Source organism: Scyliorhinus torazame, chromosome 2 (genome assembly GCF_047496885.1).
Source record: "Scyliorhinus torazame isolate Kashiwa2021f chromosome 2, sScyTor2.1, whole genome shotgun sequence".
Classification (NCBI taxonomy): Eukaryota; Metazoa; Chordata; class Chondrichthyes; order Carcharhiniformes; family Scyliorhinidae; genus Scyliorhinus; species Scyliorhinus torazame.
The window spans coordinates 334,449,454-334,469,075 of NC_092708.1; the positions used below are offsets into that span (position 1 = coordinate 334,449,454).

Sequence of the window (19,622 nt, forward strand, 5' to 3'; positions counted from 1 at the left end):
CAGCATCCGTCAGAAACAGACCTTGGAAGTCATGTTAACATGAAATAAAACCTTCTACAATTCTCTGCCTGAAGGAAGGTTCAACCCACAGTACCACAATCTCCACCCTGGGAAGGACAAGGAGGCTGGCCCAGATCCACCCCATCCAGAATGGCAATCAAACTCTGTGTCTTTGCCACCAACCTGATCCACACCAGCGATCCAGCCATCTGATCCAACTGGCCTCCCCAAGTAGTCTGAGTTGTTGTGACAGCATCCACTTTTATATGCATGTTATAGTCCAGTACAATGAATAGTCTTCGTAGAGGCTCCAATATGCTTTCCATCACATGGCAGACCGGGAATCAGTCTTGCTCTATGAAATAAAATAAATATTTATTGTTCGTTTATGTCTAAAAACCTATTACAGACTTGACTATCGTAAATGAAAACTCTCCCAATCGTGAAAGCCCATTCAAAACATTTAAATGGCCACAAATACGTAATCCTTCATAATTGGTGACAGACTTGGATTCATAACCAACTACATATTCATAGAATCTACAGTGCGGAAGGAGGCCATTCAGCCCATCGAGTCTGCACCGGCTCTCCGAACGAGCACCGTACCCAAGCCCACACCTCCACCCCACCCCACAACCCAGCAACCCCACCCAACACTAAGGGGAATTTTGAACACTAAGGGCAATTTAGCATGGCCAATCCACCTAACCTGCACATCTTTGGACTGTGGGAGGAAACCGAAGCACCCGGAGAAAACCCACGCACACACGGGGAGAACATGCAGACTCCGCACAGACAGTGACCCAAGCCGGGAATCGAACCTGGGACCCTGGAGCTGTGAAGCAATTGTGCTAACCACTATGCTTTCGTGCTGCCCTAAAAGAGAGGTAATTCTTTAATAACCTCTTTGAGTTATCAGTCAAATTGTGAACTTAGGATCCTTCAGAAGATAATGATAAGCTGTGGAAAGTAAACATTATAATGATGTAATGATTAGGTATTGGGGATAATGTGAACAAACTGGTATTGTAGCTGCCTACTAAAATAGTGTTTAGTCAAAGTTACTTTTAGTTTGTTTATTAAGGTAAAAGTCTTAAAACGTTAAATTTTGTCCTGTCATCCTTCCAGTCAGTCACTGGAAATTCAAATATCTTTCTAAAAGTTATCGGTCTCTACGATGATCATAACAATTGATCATTTCCAACATCTTCATGTATATTTGATCATCTATTTTTTTTTTTACATTCTGAAGCTAATTTCTCCCGTCCCCAACGCCACCAACCTTCCAACTTAAATGGACCTGAATCCACTCATATGTCAAGTCATTAACAAGGTATGGTCAACCATGAGGCAGGCCATAACTCCAGGATTATACAACACATCCAAAGGGAGGAGATACATATACTGCTTCAGGTTTTAAAGGGTTTCCCCCATTTTAAGGAGAAATGGCAGCTTGGCAGGATACAGGATTGATCTGCCACCCAACTTTACTTTGATGAGCCAGTGACAGGAACCCTGCTTCAGGCCTCCATTGCAAAGCAGGGATGTTGTGTGAACCAACTGCTGCAACAATGAGAATGCTGGGGGTTGGCAAATTTCATCAGTACAAGCAACATTGTGCAGAGGATGTGACCCTAACGTTTTGAGAAAATCAAAGACCCAGGAGGGCAAAGTCAAGGGTTACAATGTAATCTCATATTTGCACACTAGACTGACAATTCCTATCATAAATTGCTTCTTCTCTTTCATTCCTTCACTTTCCATTACACTGGGAGTATATTGTGCTTCACTTTGCAAGTTCCTGCATTACCCCTTTCAATAGGAGATTGCACAGGTCATCCTTCTGCTAAACTTTTCCATCACCAGCCACGTATGCTGTATGTTTCTGTGTTTGCAATGCCTGTACTAAGTGCATTGAATTTCCAGAAATTCGTACCACCCAATCAATATATGTTTCTAGCTGTACATAGCAGAGCCTGAGGAAGTGCAGCTACCTTGCATTGACTGACTACATTCAAAGAGCAGATCCTCCACCCCATGGAAGATTATTTAGATGAGGAAACAAGAAAGAGAGAACCAGGAGGTCTTCTCTTAGGCTTTCTACATTGCTTATCATTCCTTCAACCCCATCCTATCCAGTTTATATGGACAGTGTGATGACACCCAGCTCTACCTCACCAACCATTTTCTCGATTCTTCCACTGTTCCCATATTCTCAGATTACTTACCCAGCACCGCAGAAATTTCCTCCAATTAAATGTTGGAAAGACATTGCGCGAGATTCTTTGATCCTGAGGCTAAGTGTTGACGCCATCGTAAATGCCATCGCGTTTCCCGACGCCATCAACATGGCCTCAGGATGAGCAATTCTGACACTTACAGGGGGCCAGCACAGCACTGGAGCGACCCACGCCGCTCCAGCTGCTGATCCCAGTGTCAACTGCCCGCCGTGGGGTCCGCGCGTGTGCAGTGGTACCGGCGCTAACGTGCGGTTCTTTGTTACGGCCGCTCGACCCATCCCGGGCAGAGAATCGCCGGGGGGGACTTCATAGAGCGGCCCCCGACTGGCGCCGATTCTCTGCTCTGCGGAGAATCGCGTCCCAGCGTCGGGGCGGCGTGGCACGATTTGCGCCGGCCGCAGCGATTTTCCGGCCCGGCCCCGGGTTGAGAGAATCGAGCCCATAGCTTTCTGTCCCTGCTCCAACCTCAATTTTCTAACTACCAACTCCATCCCTTCCCTGGCAGCAGCCTAAGACCTAATCTGTTGCACCCTTGGTAGCACATTCAACCCTGAGATGTGCATAGTGATTACATATTTATGTCATCACCAATACCTCCGATTTGCACCTTCTTAACATCATCTGTCTTCACCCTTTCTCAGTACATCTGATGCCGAAACCCTCAATCAAACCTTTGTTAACTCTAGACTTGACTATTCTAACGTATTCTCGCCTGGTCACTCGCATTCTTCCCTCTGCAAACTCAAAGTCACCCAAAGCTCCATCCTCCGAGATATCTGTGCTCCTCTAATTCTGGCCTCGTGTGCATCCCGCGATTTTAATCAGGCCACCATTGGTGACCACGCCTTCAATGGGCCTGGGCTTGAAGTTCTAGAGTACCTCTCTGCTTCTCTATCTCACTTTCTTACTCCAGTACCCTTAAAACCTATCTCTTCAGCCAAGTCTTTGGTCATCTGGAGCGAGATTCTCTGACCCCCCGCCGGGTCGGAGAATCGCCGGGGGCTGGTGTGAATCCCGCCCCCGCCGGTTGCCGAAGTCTCCGGCACCGGATATTCGGCGGGGGCGGGAATCGCGCCGCGCCGGTTGGCGGGCCCCCGCACTCGATTCTCCGGCCCAGATGGGCTGAAGTCCCGCCGCTAAAATGCCTGTCCCGCCGGCGTAAATTAAACCACCTACCTTACCGGCGGGACAAGGCGGCGCGGGCGGGCTCCGGGGTCCTGGGGGGGGCGCGGGGTGATCTGGCCCCGGGGGGTGCCCCCACGGTGGCCTGGCCCACGATTGGGGCCCACCGATCCGCGGGCGGGCCTGTGCCATGGGGGCACTCTTTCCCTTCCGCCTCCGCCACGGTCTCCACCATGGCGGAGGCAGGAGAGACTCCCTCCACTGCGCATGCGCGGGAATGCCGTCAGCGGCCGCTAACGCTCCCGCACATGCGCCGCCCGGAGATGTCATTTCCGCGCCAGCTGGCGGGGCACCAAAGGCCTTTTCCGCCAGCTGGCGGGGCGGAAATTCGTCCGGCGCCGACCTAGCCCCTTAATGTTGGGGCTCGGCCCCCAAAGACGCGGAGCATTCCGCACCTTTGGGGCGGCGCGATGCCCGTCTGATTTGCGCCGTTTTGGGCGCCAGTCGGCGGACGTCGCGCTGTTTCCGGAGAATTTCGCCCCTGATCTAATATGTCATCATTTGAATTGGTGTCATACATTGTTTCAGAGCTGTGATGTGCCTTGTGATGTTTTATTACATTAAAGGCACTACATAAATCCAGGTTGTTGTTCTATTGTGTAATAACCAGGAGAAAGAATAATGATGAGGCCATTTTGACATCCCTTTCTCATATTTTACATGTTGTTTAAACGCCCGACTTATTACCAGAAATGGACAGCAAGGGCAAACAACAATCTCAGTCATTCCTTTCCTTTCCTTTCCTTCCCATAACACCTGGGAGCTATCAGACAGTCGTGAGGAAACTGTTGTGTTCGGGGTGAATTAAAATGGTCATCGAAGTTTCATGGTGTAACTATATTGGCAATGATGGTGGAAGCGTCCTGTTGGAGTGGTGTGAGGTTGTAGCAAGCCGTTAAACCACGAGTATCACTGTGCTTCAAAGTCAGGGCAGAATGGCACTATGGGCACATCTACCTCAGCACATGCACAGAACCCTTTTTACCAACATCCGCCACAAAATATGCAGTGTAATTGACTGATCCATTACATCTGGATGTAATTAGCATCTTCAGCAGCATTGTCATCTTGGATTTCAGTAAGTTTCATCCAAGATGATACTTGAGACCCTTGAGGTCAGTTCCCTTTACTATGGTCTTCCTGACCTGACCTTTCGTTCATCTGAATCTCCTGCACCAAATAGCCTCAAAGTTTCCAGTGACTCATTTGGTAAAACAAACTTGCCGTAAACTAGGAGCAATGCGTTATTTTTGTCACTGAAACCCAATCGGAATGAAATTAGAATTCACCTGCTAATTTCTGTGTTATATATCGCTCTGGCGCATGTTTTTCTCTGTACAATTTGCTAATGGTTAAGTTTGCAGAGTAATGAAAAGGAAAGTAGGTGCCATAAGTAGTCTTCACTATGTTAGAGACTGTGCTGTGGCTCTCCTGGGTGTTATTCACAACCTGGTGTTGTAAAATAGTGCCCGCGATCATAACATTGTCCCTTTATCACCATCGACATGCTGGCCTTGCTGACAGTGACCATAATTCCTGATGGTAATAGATTGATTCTATTGATCCACAACATCAGCGGTAGTGACTGTTAAATGTTAAAAGCTTTGTTTGTCGCTGAATGATAGATAACATATAATTGTGACAGCTCAAGCCCAAGTAACTGACTGAGCTGAATGGCCAGTCATAAAAGGTACAAAATTACTCTAAGGTCACGCGCTGAGAGTAAAACGGACCAAAGCACCATCTCCACCTGCCTTATGGATGCCTGAAGGTTGCATTTGAGAGAATTGAAATGACTGAGAACATCTCGCTGGAAGCAGAATGCTTCTTTACTGAGCAAAAATAAAATGCGCGTTGTTGCAAAAATGTGTCGCAGAAATTTCAAGTGTCTTTCCCACTGGGTGGAGTCGCAATTTGGAGGCAATCACCTCCCCAAGTTAATCCATTTATTCAATAATTGACGCAAATGCAAGAAATGGGCCTGACCTGACTTGGAAGGCTGGATTTTGATCCTGGAGGTTGGTAGCTGGAGTCAGGAAATGTCCTTGTTGGGTGCATCAGCCTCAAACGAAATTACCTGCAAAGGCACAATTTTCTTTCTGGAAGGTGGGGCAGGAGAGGGTACTAACTGGGGTAGGACCTTTCATCCTCAGAAGCAATGTGGGGGCAGCCACTTGGGCTGCCGGGTGCCAAGGTGGACTGACTAATGGGCCAACCTCCACCTACTGGGACTTTATCCCAGTTACAATAAACCAGGAAGCAGCCCTCTAGCCCTCACCCTTCACACCCCTCACTCTCCCCATGCACACATCATGCCCTCCTGCATGCCACACTATGCGCCCCCCCCCCCCCCCACCCACCCCCAGTGTCAACAATCTATGGAACTTTTTTGTAAGGGCCGCGAAGAATCCAGCACGAATTTTAAGGATACAAAATAATAACATTTATTTACTATAACAATATATACATAACAGTAGCAGTAACTTCCCTTGCTACCTTCTCCTTCCTGCTGGTTCCTGAACTGGCCAGCTTATTTATACTAGGAGTTTCTCCGCCCCCCCTCATTGGGGAAGTTCATACTCCCATAGGATTGTGGGATAGTCATTAGTCCCCAGCCAATCGTAAGTAGGCAGGTTATAACATCCCTCCCCCCCAAAGTCCAAGGAATCCACCGAAGACCCTGGCGAAGGAAGGCGTCAAACTCGTTTGGCCGCAGGCCGGACGCCATTTGCACGCGGCGCTGGATCAGGCGGTGTGTAACGAGACGGAGACCGGCGCTTCCGTGATGAACGGCGCGGTTGTACATCCACGGCCTGTGGACTCGAGGATTCCCCCTCTGATGCATCCTGTGTCTCCATCTCGGAGTCAGAGTCTGCTGCCTCCGTCATGTCAGCGTCTCTATCTCCATTCGGTCCCGTAACGACCTGCGCAGGCTTCGAGTGAGGCACCAGTGGAAGATTTGGAGGACTACCTTCCCTTGTCTCTGGTCTTTGCGGCTGTTGAAATGAGCTCCGGGGGCGGGGAATCTTTTGCGGGGATGATCTTCTGGACCGGACGTGGTCTACATGTTTTCGCTGGAGCCGACCCTGGGCTTGCACTTGGTAAGATATAGGGCCCGTTTGTTGAAAGATTACACCAGGAACCCATTGGGCACCACCAGCAAAATTCCGCACGAATACTGGGTCACCGGGCGCAAACTGCCGAATCGGACGATGCCGAGACAATCCCTGTCCCTGCCGTTCTTGTGTGCGGCGTACTTTTGCGCCAATGTCCGGGAAGACCATACTAAGGCGGCTGCGAAGTCTTCGGCCCATTAGGAGTTCTGCGGGAGCTACCCCATCCACGTCGCCAGTTTTGTAAGGGCCGCGAAGAATCCAGCACGAGTTTTAAGGATACAAAATAATAACGTTTATTTACTGTAACAATATATACATAACAGTAGCAGTAACTTCCCTTGCTACCTTCTTCTTCCTGCTGGTTCCTGAACTGGCCAGCTTATTTATACTAGGAGTTTCTCCGCCCCCCTCATTGGGGAAGTTCATACTCCCATAGGATTGTGGGATAGTCATTAGTCCCCAGCCAATCGTAAGTAGGCAGGTTATAACAAACTTCAATGCACATTTATCGAATATACAATCTGGACTGAACCAATGAACCCTAAAGTAACAATATCATAGGTGAAAAATCTTCAGAAACCCAGCCATTCATTCATGACTTTCTTGCAAAAACACTCCCTCTACTACAACCCTACAAATGTGTCAATCAACCAGCCCTTTAAAGTATCAATAGCAGAAATTACAAGCACTTGACACCTCCGTATCTTGTGTAAATAAACATTGAGCAATCAACAAATAGATCTAAGAGAGTGAGATGTCAATCAGGCATTTTTCCCTTGGGTGCAGCTCTTTCAACAACCTAATGGGTGTCTGGGCTTTTAGTTAAGCCCCATTATAAATGGCCATTGGAGGTAGATGGAGGGGCATAGGTTGGCTTGGAGGGTATGAGTGGCCATTTGGATGGGTGTAGGTTCGTGTGGGTAAAACCGTTTGAAATTACCTCTGAAAAGTTTCCCTCATCTAGACTATGATTTACAACACCTCTAAAGGGCCCTCTCACGACATGTCTGATGGGAACCACGACTCACTGAAAAGTTGGCCTGACTCCATGAACATTGTGCCTCTCCCTACAATGGAGCCGGTCCAGTCAGGAGTGTAGAGTGTGGGCTCATGACACACACTAGCTCGCACCTCAATCCCAAGATGACAGAAATTAGTGAGTTCCGGGAATCCCACGAATCAGGTCCCGGCAGCCATTTTTAAAGACCCACAGAGTCTCCTCGACTGCAAAAATCCAGCTCCTAAAGACGGTTGAATTTTAAAAAATTCCCAAGTATGGTTCCAGGTGGAAGTCAGAAACAATGGGCGGGATTCTCTGAAAAGATTTCTAACTGCCGCCTGCTTCCCGGCGCTCAGCCCAGCTAGGCCGGCAACGCAATACAATGTTAATTGGTCCACTTTACGAGTTTCATGCCGCAAATGTAGGCACGTCAGCCAATTCGCCGGGACCGCGCTCGCCAAACCCCCCCCCCCCCCACTTTAACAAGGTTGAGAAGCACTTAAACAGCTCTTGCACAGCTCCTAGCCATGGCACCGAGACAACCGGCCCCAAGGTTTGGAGATGCGGAGCTGGGGAGGCTGGTAGATGCGATTGAGGCCAGGTGGGATCTCCTGTTCACCCGACGGGCCTGGAGGGTGAGCCACAGGGCAGCCAGTGCTGCTTGTGATGAAGTAGCGGCGGCCGTCAGCTCGGGAAGCGTGACCAAGAAGACTGGCTTCCAGTGCCGCAAGAAGGTCGACGGCCTACACCGGGCCGCAAGCATGAGTTGACCCACCCCCCCACCCCAGATACCTTCCCACACCCACATGACCAGCCCACCGTAACCCTCCATTATTTCCCCCCCCCCACCTACCCTTCACCCCCCTCATTTCACCCCCCCCCGCTCACTTCACCTCTCCTCCCTTCACCCCCCTTTTCACCCTAACCCTCCCTTCACCCCCCTCCCTTCAATCCTGTACCCCGCCAAACCTTCCTTCACACCAAACCCCCAGCAACCAATGTGAAATGGACGTACGGCTAATGATGCCCTCTCTGTACCCTCAGGAGGAGCTGTCCCACAATCAGCGGGAGAAGACCCAGACCGACAGAGGGGTGCCGTACATAAGAATCATCACAATCTTCACGGTATGGGCCCTGGAGGTTACGAGGATGGCTGAGGACAGAGCGATCATCAAGTCGGAGCTCGGCGCATGCCACAGAGGTGAAGGTCAACCGAGCCCCACCTGGTGGACCTGTCAAACGTGAGTTGTTAATGCCTTACTGACTGACCCATCCCTCCCATGTATCACATGCCCGTTCTCCCACAGGTCCACCAGTCAATGGTATGGCCCATCCAGGTTGGCACCCTTCCCTGCCTTCCATGAGGCCACCTCAGAGGAGCGTTCCAAGGATACCACGATCGATGCGTCACAGCTGTCATCCCCACCCTCCACCAGTGCAGAGACACACACCTCTGTGGACAGGTTTCTGGGGCACAATTTGGTGAGCACCAAACAGTCGCTGATAAACATCAGGTGAAGGCAGGAATCCCCAGGCGAGAAAGCAGTCGGAGGGCTATTGTATCCCAGGACCCAGCTGGGTCCCAGCCAGATGTGAGCATATGGAGACGTTAGGGAGTGGCCGGGACATTCAGAGGGAGATGTCAGTGACATGGCCAGAAGCCTCCACGGTCAGTGGGAGTTATGGGTGATCGTTGGGCAAACAGGCAGGGAACAGGATTGCCTCTGGAACAAGATCACACAGTTCAGGGGTTGACATGGAGGACCCGTGCACAGTTGACCCCCCCCCCACCCCCATCAACACCCCACCCCCACCCCGCTGCAGAATCCCCCCCAGTCCCGATACCCAAAGCCACCCCCATGGCGACCCACCCCCAAATGGGTCTGCACCCCCTGGTTGCTCCCCCCCACCAACCCGAGCACAGGGGCAACATGCCCATTGATCCTGGGCTCTTCGCCTGTGAATGAAGATGGCAGCTCAGCTCCTCGGCTCCCCACAGCAGCTCATCCGCCAGGTTCACATTTTTGAAAAGGAGTGCTAATCGGCGCCTGCGTGACCACTTGCTGGGGAGGCCACTGGATCACGGGAGGCCTTAGGATATGGGATGGTTCCCATTAATTGTATGGAGATAGGGCTTAAGTGGTGATAATTGGTATCTCGCCACACTACGGTGAGATCATCTATGGGAGCGGGTCGGTTGCATCTTGTTTTTGGCCTTTGCCACTATTCCCGTACCGGCCTCCCTGAACAGGCGCCGGAATGAGGCGACTAGGGGCTTTTCACAGTAACTTCATTTGAAGCCTACTTGTGACAATAAGCGATTTTCATTTCACTTTCATATTCACTGGCCCTATGGGAATAGATTTCCCTGTTCCCTTGAACTGACGGACCCCTGACACAAAGGACCACTTTCAAGAACACCAAGTGAAAGTACCAGGGTGGGGACTTACACAGACCAAGGAAACTGAGATTGTGTGACTGACACCTGGAAAATTCTCCCTGCAGAACATTCTCCTTACTTTCACGTCAAAGGTAATTGTTCTCAGCCTGCTGTTTCACATACCACTGTGCTTTCAGTATCATTGAAGACATTCCTCTCCGTTAAGGCAGTTCTTTTGAAATGTATCTTCCACAGCTGTAAATGTTCAAGTACTCTTACTCTGCATTCGTATTCAGGCCTATTCTCTGCTCTGTCCAAGTCCTCTTTAATGGACATGCCAGTCAGCAGTTCTATATGAACGATGCCGTTGCATCGTCAGTAAACCAAGCTGATTTTATTTTCGAATACTGATACCCCGGTTGTAAATGTTTGAGGAGGAAGTGGAAAAGTTATGCTGCCTCTTGTGCAAGCTTGCCTTGTTTTAGGCATTGGCTGTTGCAAGCAATCATTACCTTCTTCCCAACCCAAAGGGAATATTTGTCGTACCTGTGATGAATTCTAAAATAGACATTTTATTATTATTCTTGAAGGTGGGTTCAAGGTTGCTGCATCTATAACAAGGTGAGTAAGCATCAGTGGGAGTGAGCAAATGTGACACCTTGGAAGAACATTTTAATTTCTGCATCCTAATTGTTGTTTCTTGGTTATTACTGTCGATAAAAATTCTGAAGCTGACAAAAATCTTACGGTTGACAGTAGCCATGGAGGGTGACAGGTAGCACAGCATCGCCACGCAGGAAAAATAGGCGGCTGGAGTCTCCATTCCTGAGACTAATGTTGACGCTGGGGCAGGATTGGTGGACTGGCGCCGATGAGTACGTGAATCTGGCGGATGGGCTGCTGCGGGGAGCCGAGGAGGTGGGCAGCCACCTTTGCGCACAGACAGTGAGCCTGGAGACACAGGGCATGCTGCACCCGTGCTGGAGGGGGCATGGGCGACCAGGGGGTCAATCCCCATTTGGGGATGAGCCGCCATGGGGGGGGGGGGGGGCAGGGGCTCTCAGGGTTGGGAGGGGTTCCGCTGGAGGGTGGGTCACCGATGAGGGCAGGGCATCGACCGTGCGTGGGTCCTCCATGCCAACCTTTGGGCCATGTGTTCCCATTCTGGGGGCAGCCCTTGACCCTGCCTGTTTGCCCAAAGATCATACATAAATCCAACTGACCACAGAGGCCTCTGGCCGTGCAACTGGACGCTATTGCTGACGCGGAATTGCAACCATGGTTAAGTGAGCACCTCACACATCCCAAGTGGATCCCTGTAGGTGGGCGGGCCATGTAGCATGTGTGGCTCATTGCCCAGCATCCTAATCACACCTTGGTGCATGGACAATGTACTTGAACTCTGCGCGAGGCAGCACCACAGACACAGCGGCCAACCTTCAGTCACCTAAGGCATGGCCCAAATACTGGGGAGCATTGCCGAAGGTGTTGACACCATGGTGTAGACAATGGGGAGTCGCCAAGGCTGGCAGTGCCAGATGAATTAGGAGCTCCATCCAGCTGCCCCTCCATCCCGAGGTGAACCCCAGGGCCCTATGGGCACCGGCCAAGAGGAGGGAGTGCAAGGTGGCGATCAGGGCCCATCCTATGGACTCGTGACAGTAGCAACCAGCTCCCCCAAGTTCCACCCCTCTGATGAGTCCGTGCGTCACAGCCAGACCCTGGAACAGGCCATACCTCCACTAATGCTGCTGTTGTCGTGCACCAGGCTCTCCACTCCTGTCGCTACCCTAGCAGTGTTGGCCTCAGTGCCATGTATTGTCGGTGACATCGCCTGAGCCCGGGACCTGGGATCCAGCAGACCTCTGACTGCTCTCTTGCCTGGGAGTCGCTGCCTCCACCTGATGTACATCAGTGATGTGTGGTTCTCACCATAATGGCCCCAGAAGTCCCTCCGCCATGGCCGGTGCGGAGAAGAACCCCCCTGCGCATGCACTGGGATGACGCCAGCACACGCTGGCACTCCCACGCATGCGCCGGCTGGCGGAGGCCCTTCGCCGCCGGTTGGTGTGGCGCCCAGCCCTTCCACGCCGGCTGGCACAGCGCCAAACACTCCGGCGCCGGCCTAGCCCCTGAAGGTGCGAAGGTGCGGGGCGGCCCGACACCGGAGTGGTTCATGCCACTCCTCGGCGCCGGAGTGGCCAGGCCCGCCGGTTCGCAGAGAATCCCCCCCCCAGGAGTCTCTCTATCCAAGAACGTTAGTGCTGTCTTGTGGATAAGGTTTTAAACCACAACCCTGTCTGCTTTTCATGGTAAATTGATAATCCCATGGCACTATTTTGACGAAAGGAAGGGGAGTTATGCCTGGGATTCTGGCCAATATTTATCCCTAAATTGACATCACTGAGGCAGATTAGCTGGTGATTATGTCATTGCTGTGTTTGGAGCTTGTTGTGCACAAACTGGCTGCAGCATTTCTCTACATTACAACCATGACCACTATTAAGACATAATTGGCTGTATAGTACTTTGGAGATTCTGAGGTTAAAGCACTATATAAATGCATTCTTTAAAGTCTATCCACTCCTATTTGCACACTGATATTGCTACGTCCTGTGTAATACAGTAGGATTAATTCAATCCTTATCCTACAGATATGTATTGTGGAATGTGTCATAATGTGTGTTTGAGGTGTAAATTAATCTGTGAAAAGAAAGAGAAGATGCTTATTAGTGATTAATCACATTACTCTGATACCCACAACAACAATAATACACATACAGACTTAATGGCCTTGATGTTTGGTTCTTTAGTGCTGATGGGGTTGGTATTATAAAAGTGAATTGGTTTTCTTTGAGTACATCTGCTCCACCAGCCACTTCCCAGCAGGACCCACTCGGACTGGACAATGAACTGGTCCAATCATGATGTCACAAGCCCAATCAGCTCATGTGATGCCCATTCTCCAAATTAATTTGCATGTTACACACCAAAGATCAAGCGTTCATCCGCAAGAGAGACTCAGCACTACCGTTATATAAAGGGCCAGAATGCAAGCTCTGCTGTTGAAAACTATCTGGACGTATTCTGGAATGTTTTTGGAGATGTTGTGATGAGTTGCTGGAGTGTTGCTGCATTGCCACGGGGAGCATGGAGGATTTGGTGACCTGTCTATACAAAGGCTGCATCGGGTATGAGGGCTTTGGCTGCGGTGTCCGTGAGTCAGGAACACAGCAGGGAAGTGGAACCGAAGGGGAAGCTGTGTGTGATGACCTCTGCCAAGATCGAACCGGACTCCTCCATTCGCCTTGGCAGTGATAGGAGAATGTCTAGTTCTGGTAGGCCAGCCAATGCATGCTTATTCAGTGCCTTCCCTATTGAGATCCTCATCTGAGTCACCTATAGAAAAGCTCATCTGTCAACTTGCCCTCCGGTGAGCTGGCACTTGAACTATCCCAGATATGCCCAGTGCATTACATGCTGGTTCCAATTCTATACTATGCTTTAAGGTATGTCTCAGACCACTGTCTGAATTGGTGACTGCGAGTGTCAGGTCAAGCGATGGAGTGTCTTCTTAATTGCTTTGTTATTGCCCTCTCTCCTCCTGCTTTGGCTGGGCCAATTTATTCACTGAATATGGCCTTTTCTACACCGTAACTATTTCTATATATTTCTGCACTTGGTATTAAGATCCAAATGTAGTGACTTATAGGCCCAGTTTCCTACTGTCTGAGTTGCTTAACAATGATCATTGTTGTACATTGACAATTGGATGTGTTAAATTACATGATGTGGTATTTTTCAATGGAATGGATTAATGCAACAGAAAATGTACTCCCTTAACATTGAAAAACTGTCAAAAATACTTTTACACTCAATAAGGCTAATTATGCTTTTTTGAGGAGAAATTATACCTTCTTAATAAAATTGTTCATAAATTTGGAGTTACACTCTACTGCTTTAAAACATTCTAGTAAGCTGTTGCATCGCTGCAGAAGATGTATTCTGTTGGCACAAATTTCACCAAAGTACTTGAGCTGCTAAATGAGCTGCAGTGATTGAGAGTAATTACATTAAACTGAATAGTACTTCTTATTATAACTCTCAGCTCTGACATGAGTTCCAGTGTCTTGGTGATAAAACAATAGGAATTGATTTCGCACACACATGTTATATATTTCTTCAGCCTGATTGGTCATAAAATGCATACTGTGCAGAAAGAGGCCATTCGGCCCATCGAGTCTGCACCGACCCACCACAAGAGCGGCCCAACTAGGCCCCCGCCCGATCCTCATAACTCCACCTAATCTTTGGACACTAAGTGCCAATTTAGGATGGTCACTCCACCTAGCCTGCACATCCTTAGACTGTGGGAGGAAACCGCAGCACCCCGAGGAAATCCACGCAGACGTAGGAAGAACGTGCAAACTCCACACAGTCACCCAAGGTCGGAATTGAACCTGGGTCCTTGGCTCTGTGAGGCAGCAGTGTTAACCACCGTGCCATCGTGCCGCCATATATAAACAGCCTTTAATCCCCATTGTGGTCCCCTATTCTTAAAAGAACAGTAAAATTTCAAAACTATCCTTGTACAGTTGTCTAAAGTAATCTCAGATTAAAATATCTGCTCACTAATGCATAGGTCTGGTTCAAATGAAGGGAACTGAATGTAATTGGGGTACTTTAATCGGTCTTCTATTTCCGACATTATGTTGTTGTTACACCAACAAGATTACAGTGTTCACACTGTGGATGAGGAGGCACCTCCTTTGCATCCTTTGCCTCATCTGCTAGTTGAAGTGCCCCCAACAGGTGTAAGCCCGCATGTCTTTGAACAGTGAACAAAGATTGACAGCTCAATGTGTGCAACAGATTCCATATTCATTATAGTTACCATTTGGGGGTACTGGTGAGATCAGCCTTCTGCTGGTAACTAGGCAGAATGAAGAGCATTGACATTGTGCCAATTCCACCTGCTATATTGGAGCTGCCATAACATGAACATGCACTCCGACTCTGTTTCTCTGGGGCTGACGGGAAACCTAACGGGACATTGATTCAGGGAGAATCGGCTTACTCTGTTGTTACACTTCCAATTTGCTGATGGATTCATGCTGATACTGGAATAAATCCGGCATTCAGTTGGCAGCATAGCAACAGAATAAGAAGCAGAAGACTGCAGAGCAGCGATAAAGCAAGAACATGGCAGCAATCCATTGTTTCTTTTGTTGACTCAAAGCTGTTGGTAAGTGTCAGAAAATGTAAAATGTAAAGAGAAACAAAGAACCAAAGGGAAGATTTGAAAATGTTATAATGCTACAAAATGAGATGGCAGATAGGCAGCAATAGAGTAACAAATTCACTTTCTCCACATCTAGCAGTATGCACGTACATACTTGTTGCAAATCACCGGTTTACATTTCTTACTCAATACCATGGCTGACCCTCATCAACTTCATTTGAAGCCTACTTGTGACAGTAAGCGATTTTCATTTCATTTCATTTCATCCATAGACTTTTTAATAACCAGTGTTAATTTATTTGTGTTTGCTTCAAACATCCACTCTCGTCATCTGTTCTGTACTGGAAGACCTGCTGGTGTTAAAAATGGCCTTGACTCAGTCTTTTACATTTTTTCTTACAGATCCAACATCATCAGATAGATTCTCACTACCTCTGGCACTCTTTCCAAAATGATTGGGAGTGGGGGAGAATCATGAGACTATTTTAGAGTAAAGCTGATAACCGGCATTCTAGAAGTTGAATGCATTTTTATGGGGAATTAACGACATGTGTCTTACATATGCACCTTAAGTGGTGAGTTGCACTTGATGGTTTGCTATCAAATATTGTCTGATTAATATAGATCATAAAAGTCTTGGGACACTTCACAGGATTCAAGGTGTTACATAAATGCAAATGGTTGATCCATCCAGCTGTTCAATCCACCTGGGCGGCACGGTGGCACAGTGGTTATCACTGCTGCCTCACAACTCCAGGAACACGGGTTCAATTCTGGCTTTGGGTCACTGTCTGTGTGGAGTTTGCACTTTCTCTCCGTGACTGCGTGGGTTTCCTCCTGGTGCTCCAGTTTCCTCACACAGTCCAAAGATGTGCACGTTAGGTGGATTGGCCATGCTAAATTGCCCCTTGGTGTCCAAAATGTTAGGTGGGATAGGTTGGAGACGTGGCATTAAGTAGTGCTTTTTCCAAGGACCGGTGCAGACTCAATGGGCCCAATGGCCTCTTCCTGCACTGTATGGTGGCACACATGGCCAGCACTGTGGCTTCACAGCGCCAGAGTCCCAGGTTCGATTCCCTGCTGGGTCACTGTCTGTGCGGAGTCTGCACGTTTTCCTCGTGTCTAAGTGGGTTTCCTCCTGGTGCTCCAGTTTCCTCACACAGTCCAAAGATGTGCAGGTTAGGTGGATTGACCATGCTAAATTGCCCTTAGTGTCCAAAAAGGTTAGGAGGGGTTATTGGGTTATGGGGATAGGGTGGAAGTGAGGGCTTAAGTGGATCGGTGCAGACTCGATGGGCTGAATGGCGTCCTTCTACACTGTTCTATGTATGTATCTATGTAGGAACAAAGGTGTTTGCATGACTTTGTACTGACTGTCAATCTATAAGCAATATCTTTCGATGTGTAATTCCTCAGAAAAAAATAGAAGAGAAGGACTGTAACCATGGCATCAAATTTTCTGTCCTACTGAATAATAAAAAATACCCACTTGCAAAACAATTGCCATGGGCATAATTCTGAATTTTCCGAGATGATGAGAAAAGGTACAACTTCAAACTGGTTTCCAGCCCAGTGAAGTGGAAATGCAAAGACTGTTCCAGCAGCCAGTTTCTGCCACAAAGCAGATGGTGACTGCTGGAAGCTGACAGCCCCAAACCTGGTCAATGAAACTTTATTGGGAATGACCTCCAATGTGAATAAATATCTTCAGACGGACTAATTAAAAAAGGTCCTTTTCATTAGTTTGTGCCATCTGTTAAACTAGAGACATGATGGAATTGGGTACTAGTTAAAGTGAATGCGCATGATAGGTAGTATAAAAGAGGGGAGCTAAAGTCCTATAAAACTATTGTATTATAGAATGATGAGCTCCTTAGTCAGCTGTCTTCCAACAATGAATTCTAAAGTGCAATTTATGCTGCTAATATTACTGCTATTTTTTAAGTCTTACAAACTTGGAAAAAGGTCAATGATCAGATCAATATTTCTTCCTTTTTTTTGCAGGCAGGTTAATCTGTTCTCTCTCATACAGAAGATGGTGTAGTTTCTGCGCCAGCCTTGAATGGTGATTACTTGATTTGCTCTCCTGAACGTTGTTATTTCAACACTTCGAAAGTATAGATTTTTTGCAGCTGAAATTAATCCTCCAATTTTAGCTGGCTTGCTCAGAAATTCAGTACTTTTGTGGTCTGCCCACACCACGAAAACACTCTTGTGCTTCCTCAGTATAAACCGTGAAGAATATTTGTGCATGAAATTTACTAAACTAAATGTGTTTATGCCTCAAGATGTTATGATGTTACACCGCACAGCTATCAGGACTCTAAATCCATGAAAATGGTGGTGATGCATTTTTCCTGAGCCCCATCTTCACAAGCTATAATTTCCTTGTAATTATGATGAATGCGGAGTCAAACTGTTTAGTTCAAACAAAAAATAAATGCTTATGTTGCCTGAAGTAGCGAGATAAATTAATATGGATATTTTAAGTTATTTTGAAATAATTATACTGTCAAGAAAATTTATGTCATCGCATCCCTATGTATCCTTCAACATAACTGATACAATAGTAAGCAATCAAGAGCTGACGAGTGCTTTAACATCACATCTAGTTTTAACAATGAGCCTGTATTGCACTATAACCAAATGAAGCTGACAGTGCAACCAAAAAAAATGAACTTGTGCTCAAATATCTAACATCTCAGACCAGTTGATGAATAAAGTTTTGCGGCTGATGATCATCTGATGAATGCTGGCAACAGCAATGAGGTGGGTTGAGGCTTTGTGTATTTAATATTTATTATATTACCCACATTTTTGATAACGATGAATTATACTCCAGGTTGGATATTTATTACACCATAATGCAAGTATGATTTCCTATTTTGCTCCATTCTCTTAACGGCAACATTAGCAGAGGACGAAGGAACAAGACCGTGCTTTTCAAGCCACTGTACTACATTTGTGTGTTTGTTGAAAGCCTCTTTGGAAAACTAGCTCCTCGTGGGTCAACTTGAACTTTTTTCACAATGTAAAAATCCGAATAAAAGTTTCCAACCCAAACACAGCAGATCATTTTATAGCTATTGTTCCATTTATAAAAATCAGAGGCTACGTATTATTTTAAAAGCGAGACTGCTCCAAAGCATTTCTTTTTGGTTAACAGGAGGCTCACTTGTTACAAGATTGAGCGGGTCAAACGTCAGCATTCCCTTTTGGTGGTTACCTCAACTTGTGTCAACTGAGCTTTCCAGCCACCTGCCTGACAAGTGACAGGATAATCGTACGTGGAGCCAACAGAACTCAATGTCAACCGCTGCTGAGATGCAAACTGTGACCACAGCAGTAACACATGAGCAGCTCTTGTGTAATGGTACAAGTTATTACATTTTTATTATGAATCATGATATCATTATTAGCGTATTCTCTGGTGTATTCCATGGTTACATGATGCATTCTAAAATTAGAGAGACTTATCCTTGTATTTCCTCTGCTGGTCGTGACCATCTGACAGACAAAACTGTCAGGAAATGTGAGAGAGAATGTATGTCCTTTCAAAGTAAATCGTGAGCCGTCTTAAAAGTGCAAGAGAAGCTGGAGAAAGACAACATAAACAGCGCTTGGTATTATGATTACAAATTTATCTCCAACCTTTTCTGCACTGCTGTATTTTTAACTAATTTATTCCATTTTTCTCCTGAAGGAAAGATAAACTTACATTAATATAGTGCCTTTCACCATCTCCCGACTTCCCAGAGCACTTTACAACCAATAAAGTGCTTCTGAAGTAAATGTAATGTAAATCGCTTATTGTCACAAGTAGGCTTCAAATGAAGTTACTGTGAAAAGCCCCTAGTCGCCACATTCCGGCGCCTGTTCAGGGAAGCTGGTACGGGAATTGAACCGTGCTGCCGGCGTGCCTTGGTCTGCTTTAAAAGCCAGCGATTTAGCCCTGTGCTAAACCAGCCCCTCTAGGGTGTATTTACCGTTATAATGTGGGGGCCATTTCATGTTGTTGTGCAATACCGCCAACACAAACACACTGGTGATGTGTTGGGTGTTCTGGATCACATACAGGTCACCAACACTTGAAGTAGTGCAACACTATTTTATTAATAGGTTAACTATTTAAACATACTTGAACTGTGGGTAAATACAATACCAGCTTTAACTAAAGACCTTTGCCTTGTCCTAACCAGTTGATGCACTCAGCACATGGTGAATGTCTGTGTTGCAGGCTGTGAGCTCTGTGCTCCTAGCTAGCTGCTACTCGAATGAGCGGGAACTCTGATGCCCCCTGTCTTTATAGTGCGTGTGCTCTCACTGGTGATTGGCTGCGATGTTGTGTATGCTGATTGGTCCCACTGTGTGTCCATCAGTGTGTGTCTACACCATGATATACTGGTGTATATTATGACAACTGGCACCTCATAAAAGTGTCCTTTCCTTTCCTTTGAGCCAA

General features: G+C 47.5%; 1 long non-coding RNA gene across 1 annotated transcript; it reads left to right on the forward strand.

The window, feature by feature from the left end:
• The first annotated feature begins 15,087 nt into the window (after window positions 1-15,087).
• Window positions 15,088-18,103, forward strand: LOC140407905 (uncharacterized). Its single transcript, XR_011939878.1, has 3 exons — window positions 15,088-15,163; window positions 15,563-15,735; window positions 17,165-18,103. It is a non-coding gene; the product is annotated as an uncharacterized lncRNA (long non-coding RNA).
• Window positions 18,104-19,622: the final 1,519 nt, after the last annotated feature.